Source organism: Xenopus tropicalis, chromosome 3 (assembly GCF_000004195.4).
Source record: "Xenopus tropicalis strain Nigerian chromosome 3, UCB_Xtro_10.0, whole genome shotgun sequence".
NCBI classification, from domain to species: Eukaryota; Metazoa; Chordata; class Amphibia; order Anura; family Pipidae; genus Xenopus; species Xenopus tropicalis.
Genome location: NC_030679.2, coordinates 138656274 through 138666546, shown reverse-complemented (window position 1 = coordinate 138666546; position 10273 = coordinate 138656274).

The following is a 10273-nucleotide window of genomic DNA, read 5'->3' as shown; positions in this document are numbered from 1 at the left end:
CGAAATTTCACAGAAACCATTAGAAATTGTATCCATTAGAAATGTGACCTTTTTTGTACTCGTTCTAACCTCGTCTTCTCTTATCCATCTTCATCCATAATATTGTGTACTTTGTTCTCTCCTCGCCCAGTGCGGGCTGCCCGCAGCTTGTAATGTTTCCTGCTACTTGGTGACTGCCGTGCCCTGGGCTTTACAGCCTCTCATCTTGCCATCCGCTAATCAAGCAGTTTGTTTTACTATCATATGCAGGCCATGTCCCTGCCTTTGTACCCCTGCCCTGCTGCCTCTCAACACCCCTGCCCTGACATTTCTGAGTCCCTGCTCTGCCACCACTCTGCACCCTCAATGCCCCTTCCCCCTGCCCTGGTGCCTCTCAGCATCCCTGGCCTGGTATTTCTGTTCCTGTCCTGGCACCCCTATGCGCCCCTCAATGCCCTTGCCCTGATGCCTCTCAGCACCCCTGCCCTGGCACCCCTCTGCACCCTCAATGCCCTTGCCCTTGCACTCCTTCCCAGGTGCCTCTCAGCACCCCTGCTCTGGTGCCCCTCAACGCCATTGCACTTCTGCTCAGGTGCCTCTCTGCACCCCTGCCCCAGCATTTGACTCCCTGCTCTGGCACTCCTCAGCATCCCTGCCCTTGTGCCCCCCCCCCAGCGTCCCTGCCCTTATACTCCTGCCCAGGTGCCTCTCAGCCCCCCTGCCCTAGCATTTGAGTTCCTCCCCAGGCACCCATCAGTTCTCCTGCCCTTATGCCCCCCCCAGCGCCCCTGCCCTTGCACTCCTGCCCTGGTGCCTCTCAGCATCCCTGCCCTGGCATTTTTGAGTCTCTGCCCTGTCACCCCCTGCCCTGGTGCCTGCCAGCCCCCCTGCCTTGGTATGTCCTGTCCTGGCACCCCTATGTGCCCATCAATGCCCCTGCCCTTGCACTCCTGCCCAGTTCCCTCTCAGCACCCCTGCCCTGTTATTTGAGTTCCTGCCCTGGTGCCCCTCAGCGCCTTTGCCCTTGCACACCTCACTTTTGCAGCAATAGCAGTCTAGCCTCCTGCTTGCACCCCAGTGTATAGAAGAATGTCTTTCTGCTAGGAGTGCACCAAATCCATGATATTCATTCAGATTTGAGGAGAGGGATGGAACTATTCAGATTTCAGATTCGCCCGGATACTTTACAAAGGGCTCCGATTCAGCCGAGTCCTAAGTTCGTCAGCCCCCCAGGCTTTGTATACAATACTGTCCCTATAAGGAAAGAATAATAATACAGTATAACAGTTGGGGCCAATGGGAGGGGCCCCCCCACCACAGGGCATGTATGAGAATGAATGAAATGCCCAATCCCTGTGGGTATCAGTCACGTGACAGCCAGAGAGCAGATCTGCGGGGATATGATATTATGGTCTAGATTTCTCTCTTTCTACTTGTCCCCGTCATTGTCCCCTGGGGAGCCCTGACTTTAGACAGACAAAGGCTCCCCATGTTCTTGGGAATCCATCAGTTTCTCTGTGATTTCTCTTTCCAGGGTGTCTCTCATTTCTTTTATCTACCCAACCCCCCGCGCCCAGCAGAGACATATGTACAGGAGAGACTGACGGCTCTCACTGATATCCTTCACTTCATGCTCAGTGGAAGAGCCTCTCTCTACCAAATGCCTCCTAACGACAGATATAAGCGCGCCATGTTACCCATTAGCCATTTTTCATTCCCTTCTTCAATAAGTGCTCTCTCCTGGGGCTCATTAGGGGTTTATTCTTGTATCGTAGCTAAGTGACCGTATGCATTGGCCTCTTCTTAATGAATCGTACGTTCCTCATGGCCGCTCCTTGCCGTGTCTCATTAATGTCCACATAAAGCTCTTCTTCAGCATTGTTATTAGGGGAAGCGTCAAGGCATTATATGTAGGTCTTGTCTCTTATGTTATAGGCTACGTTTCTGTTCTTGTGAATGGGGCCCAGCTGATTACATCCCAGGGCCTCCTCAGACTGAATTTATCCTGTTCTCTATTCACATAGTAGTACTAGGACTGGGTTATATGGAATGACAACATGAGTTATGGGGACGGATTGTATGGAGCCATAGGAGGAGTTATAGGGAGGGGTTATATGGAGCAATAGGAGGAGTTATAGGGAGGGGTTATATGGAGCAATAGGAGGAGTTATATGAAGGGGTTATATGGAGCAATAGGGATAGTTATATGAAGGGGTTAAATGGAGCAATGGGAGGAGTTATAGGGAGGGGTTATATGGAACTATAGGAGGAGTTATAGGGAGGGGTTATATGGAGCAATAGGAGGAGTTATAGGGAGGGGTATATGGAGCAATAGGAGGAGTTATAGGGAGGGGTTATATGGAGCAATAGGAGGAGTTATGTGAAGGGGTTATATGGAGCAATAGGAGGAGTTATATGAAGGGGTTATATGGAGCAATAGGAGGAGTTATAGGGAGGGGTTATATGGAGCAATAGGGATAGTTATATGAAGGGGTTATATGGAGCAATGGGAGGAGTTATAGGGAGGGGTTATATGGAACTATAGGAGGAGTTATAGGGAGGGGTTATATGGAGCAATAGGAGGAGTTATAGGGAGGGGTTATATGGAACAATAGGAGGAGTCATAGGGAGGGGTTATATGGAGCAATAGGAGGAGTCATAGGGAGGGGTTATATGGAGCAATAGGAGGAGTTATAGGGAGGGGTTATATAGAGCAATAGGAGGGGTTATAGGGAGAGGTTATATGGAGCAATAGGAGGAGTTATAGGGAGGGGTTATATGGAGCAATAGGAGGAGTTATAGGGAGGGGTTATATGGAGCAATAGGAGGAGTCATAGGGAGGGGTTATATGGAGCAATAGGAGGAGTCATAGGGAGGGGTTATATGGAGCAATAGGAGGAGTTATAGGGAGGGGTTATATGGAGCAATAGGAGAATGAAGAATCGTGTCTTGACCGAATGTTGAGATGCCTCCCAAATAGGACTTGCCTACCTCTCATTTCAGCCTGGACTTTGAACAGAAAGTTTCTCTCTCACATTTCAGGAGGTAAAACGTTTTCTAAATATTTTTTCTGCATCATTACTTATTTTGAGGAAGAACAAATATTATAGCTAAATGTAAGTGGTATATAAAATGTCATTAAAGGAGAAGGAAAGTCATTTTGGCTTTTTACTGCCAATAGATTTGCCACATTAGTGCCACCTAGAACTCTCTATTTATTCTGCAGAAAGCATTACCATACCTGAGTAAAGCGCGCTAGAAGCTTTCTGTTTGCTTAAAATAGCAGCTGCCATTTTAAGTAGCTTCCTGCTGCAGCTCCAGCCCTTATAGCTCAGATCACACATTCCTAAGGGAGGGGGGAGGGTGTTTTTAGCATTCTTAGCATTCTTTTGGGAGGGGGGAGCAGGAGAGAGATGAGAGCAGTGCAGGCTCTGGCCCCAGGAATGAAGGCTTTTTCTAAGAGAGGAAGTCAGATACCCTAAGAACCTGTTTCCAAAAAAGAGTCAATAAATCCTGTGCTTCTTTTGATAGAGGACTCAGTGCAGAGTTTCTGTGAGTGCTTATAGCTATATTTACATTTCTGATAAAGCTTACTTAGTTTGTACTTTTCCTTCCCCTTTAAATGAGAGCATTCAAGCCACAGAGCTCAGACTTCCTCTCTGATATCTGTTTTTTACAGGGTTTGGAGCCCATAACAAGGTTGAACAGCAGAGGGAACTCGGTGAGGGGGAGCAGTTATATAAATGCAGGGGTTTAACAAGACTGTGTGTATATGGGTTTGGGCATTAATATGGGATGTGGCTCTTTTTCTATTCACTTCAGTCTCCAAGCCGCTAACCTTACTAACAGCCGCTGCGCTGAGCCTCCCGGAGCCTTAATGGCTGAGAGCACAGCACTCATGCCTGCAGCACAGCAATAACAAAATGGCCGTGTCAGACAGGATAATCTCTCTGGCCCTTTTACAGCTATGGCTTAGCTTGTTACAGAATGCAGAATTCATGGGCTGACAGGCAGGCAGCTCGACAAGCTTGTCAGGGGTTTTTCCTGGTGGTAAAATCTTAGTACCTGGATGGGGTACAGATCAGTACTAAGGAGACTTGTGGCCAGGCCTGGACTGAAATTCAAAATAGGCCCCGGCATTCCAAGTACACAGTGGCCCAAACAGCCCCCCATAGGCTCAATAAATAGTGAGTGTCTATGGCACCTTACAGCAGCCCCTCTGGCATTTGCCTGAACCCACAGATTGCCAGTCCGGGCCTGATTTTCAGTACACAGAGGCCCAAACAGCCCCCCATAGGCCCAATAAATAGTGAGTGACTATGGCACCTTACAGCAGCCCCTCTGGCATTTGCCTGAACCCACAGATTGCCAGTCCGGGCCTGATTTTCAGTACACAGAGGCCCAAACAGCCCCCCCATAGGCCCAATAAATAGTGAGTGACTATGGCACCTTACAGCAGCCCCTCTGGCATTTGCCTGAACCCACAGATTGCCAGTCTGGGCCTGATTTTCAGTACACAGAGGCCCAAACAGCCCCCCCATAGGCCCAATAAATAGTGAGTGACTATGGCACCTTACAGCAGCCCCTCTGGCATTTGCCTGAACCCACAGATTGCCAGTCCGGGCCTGATTTTCAGTACACAGAGGCCCAAACAGCCCCCCCCCAGCCCAATAAATAGTGACTGTCTATGGCACCTTACAGCAGCCCCTCTGGCATTTGCCTGAACCCACAGATTGCCAGTCCGGGCCTGATTTTCAGTACACAGAGGCCCAAACAGCCCCCCATAGGCCCAATAAATAGTGAGTGACTATGGCACCTTACAACAGCCCCTCTGGCATTTGCCTGAACCCACAGATTGCCAGTCCGGGCCTGCTTGGGGTTTGCCTCAAATGGCTGTGATTGGCTGTCATTTGCTGTGGTTGTGGTTCCACTGAAGCATTAAGTGGAAGGTCATTACTGTGATAATAATGTTTTGCAAACAGACAAGCTCACTCATATATTTTCCTGCTGCAAGTTCCAGACTCATAGCAAGTGCAATTGCTTATACCTGGGCAAAGTTTGTTAGAGAAAGGACGAGTCAGTGACTGATTTCCCTGTCCTTGGCAACCTCGCCAAGCGAGCAGATCTTAACGTGTATGGCCACCTTTAGACCGGGGCACCAAGGGGCTATCACAAGACATAAGACCACAGACCCACTGTTTCTCCTTTCTTTGCACCTTCTTAATTACTTTTTCTTGCTTCTATTTTTCCCTTCATAGCGCCCCCGTTTTCTCATACAGAAATTGGAAATGAGAATGGTATAGTCACCACCACATGGTTGGGTGAGCAGGAGGGTCCACTCACACCTGGGCCTACCAGGAGTTTTTCTTAAGCCCTAGTGGGCCAGTCCGACCCTGGTAAGTCACTTGGTCCTTTCCACATTTATAAGTAAACCCTACAAACAGGGATGGCTTCACAGCTTGAGGAAGACTCTTCTAGACAGACCCCACTTACAGTGGTGTGAAAAACTATTTGCCCCCTGATTTCTTATTCTTTTGCATGTTTGTCACACAAAATGTTTCTGATCATCAAACACATTTAACTATTAGTCAAAGATAACACAAGTAAACACAAAATGCAGTTTTTAAATGAGGGTTTTTATTATTTAGGGAGAAAAAAAATCCAAACCTACAGTGGCGTGAAAAACTATTTGCCCCCTTCCTGATTTCTTATTCTTTTGCATGTTTGTCACACTTAAATGTTTCTGCTCATCAAAAACCGTTAACTATTAGTCAAAGATAACATAATTGAACACAAAATGCAGTTTTTAAATGAAGGTTTACGTTATTAAGGGAGAAAAAAAACTCCAAATCTACATGGCCCTGTGTGAAAAAGTGATTGCCCCCCTTGTTAAAAAATAACTTAACTGTGGTTTATCAATTTCAATTTTCAATTTCAATATCAATTTCTGTAGTCACCCCCAGGCCTGATTACTGCCACACCTGTTTCAATCAAGAAATCACTTAAATAGGAGCTACCTGACACAGAGAAGTAGCCCAAAAGCACCTCAAAAGCTAGACATCATGCCAAGATCCAAAGAAATTCAGGAACAAATGAGAACAAAAGTAATTGAGATCTATCAGTCTGGTAAAGGTTATAAAGCCATTTCTAAAGCTTTGGGACTCCAGCGAACCACAGTGAGAGCCATTATCCACAAATGGCAAAAACATGGAACAGTGGTGAACCTTCCCAGGAGTGGCCGGCCGACCAAAATTACCCCAAGAGCGCAGAGACAACTCATCCGAGGGGCCACAAAAGACCCCAGGACAACATCTAAAGAACTGCAGGCCTCACTTGCCTCAATTAAGGTCAGTGTTCACGACTCCACCATAAGAAAGAGACTGGGCAAAAACGGCCTGCATGGCAGATTTCCAAGGCGCAAACCACTTTTAAGCAAAAAGAACATTAAGGCTCGTCTCAATTTTGCTAAAAAACATCTCAATGATTGCCAAGACTTTTGGGAAAATACCTTGTGTACCGACGAGACAAAAGTTGAACTTTTTGGAAGGTGCGTGTCCCGTTACATCTGGTGTAAAAGTAACACAGCATTTCAGAAAAAGAACATCATACCAACAGTAAAATATGGTGGTGGTAGTGTGATGGTCTGGGGTTGTTTTGCTGCTTCAGGACCTGGAAGGCTTGCTGTGATAGATGGAACCATGAATTCTACTGTCTACCAAAAAATCCTGAAGGAGAATGTCCGGCCATCTGTTCGTCAACTCAAGCTGAAGCGATCTTGGGTGCTGCAGCAGGACAATGACCCAAAACACACCAGCAAATCCACCTCTGAATGGCTGAAGAAAAACAAAATGAAGACTTTGGAGTGGCCTAGTCAAAGTCCTGACCTGAATCCTATTGAGATGTTGTGGCATGACCTTAAAAAGGCGGTTCATGCTAGAAAACCCTCAAATAAAGCTGAATTACAACAATTCTGCAAAGATGAGTGAGCCAAAATTCCTCCAGAGCGCTGTAAAAGACTCGTTACAAGTTATCGCAAACGCTTGATTGCAGTTATTGCTGCTAAGGGTGGCCCAACCAGTTATTAGGTTCAGGGGGCAATTACTTTTTCACACAGGGCCATGTAGGTTTGGATTTTTTTTCTCCCTAAATAATAAAAACCCTCATTTAAAAACTGCATTTTGTGTTTACTTGTGTTATCTTTGACTAATAGTTAAATGTGTTTGATGATCAGAAACATTTTGTGTGACAAACTTGCAAAAGAATAAGAAATCAGGAAGGGGGCAAATAGTTTTTCACACCACTGTACATGGCCCTGTGTGAAAAAGTAATTGCCCCCTGAACCTAATAACTGGTTGGGCCACCCTTAGCAGCAATAACTGCAATCAAGCGTTTGCGATAACTTGCAACGAGTCTTTTACAGCGCTCTGGAGGAATTTTGGCCCACTTATCTTTGCAGAATTGTTGTAATTCAGCTTTATTTGAGGGTTTTCTAGCATGAACCACCTTTTTAAGGTCATGCCACAACATCTCAATAGGATTCAGGTCAGGACTTTGACTAGGCCACTCCAAAGTCTTCATTTTGTTTTTCTTCAGCCATTCAGAGGTGGATTTGCTGGTGTGTTTTGGGTCATTGTCCTGCTGCAGCACCCAAGATCGCTTCAGCTTGAGTTGACGAACAGATGGCTGGACATTCTCCTTCAGGATTTTTTGGTAGACAGTAGAATTCATGGTTCCATCTATCACAGCAAGCCTTCCAGGTCCTGAAGCAGCAAAACAACCCCAGACCATCACACTACCACCACCATATTTTACTGTTGGTATGATGTTCTTTTTCTGAAATGCTGTGTTACTTTTACGCCAGATGTAACGGGACAAGCACCTTCCAAAAAGTTCAACTTTTGTCTCGTCGGTCCACAAGGTATTTTCCCAAAAGTCTTGGCAATCATTGAGATGTTTTTTAGCAAAATTGAGACGAGCCTTAATGTTCTTTTTGCTTAAAAGTGGTTTGCGCCGTTTTTGCCCAGTCTCTTTCTTATGGTGGAGTCGTGAACACTGCCCATAATTGAGGCAAGTGAGGCCTGCAGTTCTTTAGATGTTGTCCTGGCCTTTTGTGGCCTCTCGGATGAGTTGTCTCTGCGCTCTTGGGGTAATTTTGGTCGGCCGGCCACTCCTGGGAAGGTTCACCACTGTTCCATGTTTTTGCCATTTGTGGATAATGGCTCTCACTGTGGTTCGCTGGAGTCCCAAAGCTTTAGAAATGGCTTTATAACCTTTACCAGACTGATAGATCTCAATTACTTTTGTTCTCATTTGTTCCTGAATTTCTTTGGATCTTGGCATGATGTCTAGCTTTTGAGGTGCTTTTGGTCTACTTCTCTGTGTCAGGTAGCTCCTATTTAAGTGATTTCTTGATTGAAACAGGTGTGGCAGTAATCAGGCCTGGGGGTGACTACAGAAATTGATATTGAAATTGAAAATTGAAATTGATAAACCACAGTTAAGTTATTTTTTAACAAGGGGGGCAATCACTTTTTCACACAGGGCCATGTAGATTTGGAGTTTTTTTTCTCCCTTAATAACGTAAACCTTCATTTAAAAACTGCATTTTGTGTTCAATTATGTTATCTTTGACTAATAGTTAACGGTTTTTGATGAGCAGAAACATTTAAGTGTGACAAACATGCAAAAGAATAAGAAATCAGGAAGGGGGCAAATAGTTTTTCACACCACTGTACATGCACATATCATCCTGCCATACAATTCCCCCTTTTCTATAAAATGAGGACGACTGACATTTTGGAATGTGACTATATGTCTATGTTAGAATGTATAGAGGTAACAAACTCACTCATATTCCCAGTTCATTTACTTCCAATAGAAGAAGATGTCATTACATTCCTTTTGAAGGGTTTTACATTCTCCTTGTGAGGTTGCCTCAGCTTTTCAGCATTATGATTTGTGTCTGTAGCAGCCATTGCGTATTCCCTATTGTAAATCTGCCTGTACGTCATGCCAAATTGCTCCTATTAGTCCGTGTAACTGTAATCACCCTATTGACGTACTTCTCTAGATAAACCACAATTTCTGGGGTTTCAGCTGCTTCCCTGAGATCATTTTTACCGTATCCATCCTCCTACAGCGATCAGGTTCTTATTGTGTCAGGTTTTTAAATGACATCTTCCCAAGTGTATTTATTTCCATTTGTTTACAGGCTGCGGCCAAAAAAAAACTGTAAACCTCATTTTGAAAAAGAACTTCCAGTTCTCCCATGTGAGAATTCTCATTGTCGGCTCTGCCTCATTTTATGTATGACTGGATATGTATTTGTGATTGAAATTATTTCCGTCTTCATTTGGAATGTACAAAGAACCTTTATTTCATCTTTTGTGGACTTAGCAAAGCTCAGCCTGGGTTCTGATGACCCGCAATCGTTATCTGATGAAGTCAGAATTGAACATGATTATTCAGTTCCTCTCAAGATGAGGCTGTTAAATTATTGAAATGATTAAGAGCAGCAGAAGAAGAAAAATACAGTGAGAAAAGTACAGAAGGTTAAGACTGGCTTAGGGAGTAGTTGATGGAAAATTCCCAGGCAGTAATACAGTCCTTATGGTGTACATACATGCCCAGATAAGCTTGGTTTCATATGATTATCAGTTCATGTATTGTGGCCCGCTGATCCCAAGTGATAGCCATGTACTATGGATATTGCCTGGTTTAGGGATTAGGCTTTAAAAATGTAATCTGCTGATGGGCCAAGTTGACCATGTTGAAGAGGAGCCACAACTCTTCTTTACTATTCCGCTGATTGAACAATAGATAGGTGACCGTACCATGAGTGGTCCCTCTCCATCCATTTAGCCTGTGGGCTCACCCACTGGGTTTTTAAAGCAGAAACCAGAATAATAGCTCATCAGATTCCCAACTACAGACCAGTTTTGCCCTTCTTTGAGCTGATCTGTGTAGGGCAGGGTTTTCTGGTCAGCTAAGGAAGAGCCAGGTTTATCCTATTTATATTTATACTCACTCAGGCCCTAACTGGAAAGTTATTCCCATTCATTCCTTGGTGGGGCTATTGATGCCCATTCTTCTTTCCTGGCCTGACATACATTGCTACAATGTGCTATAGCAGCTAAATCCATAAAGCTAGGCCTTACTTTTCCTTATTTACTTGAGCGCCGGCTGGTAGTTATTCTATCAGGTGGCTTCTCCAGTAGAATTTCTTCCCATGATGCACACACCTGTCAGATGGCCTTCTCCTTTTATATCCTTTTGAGGCTCTACCCATACTCAC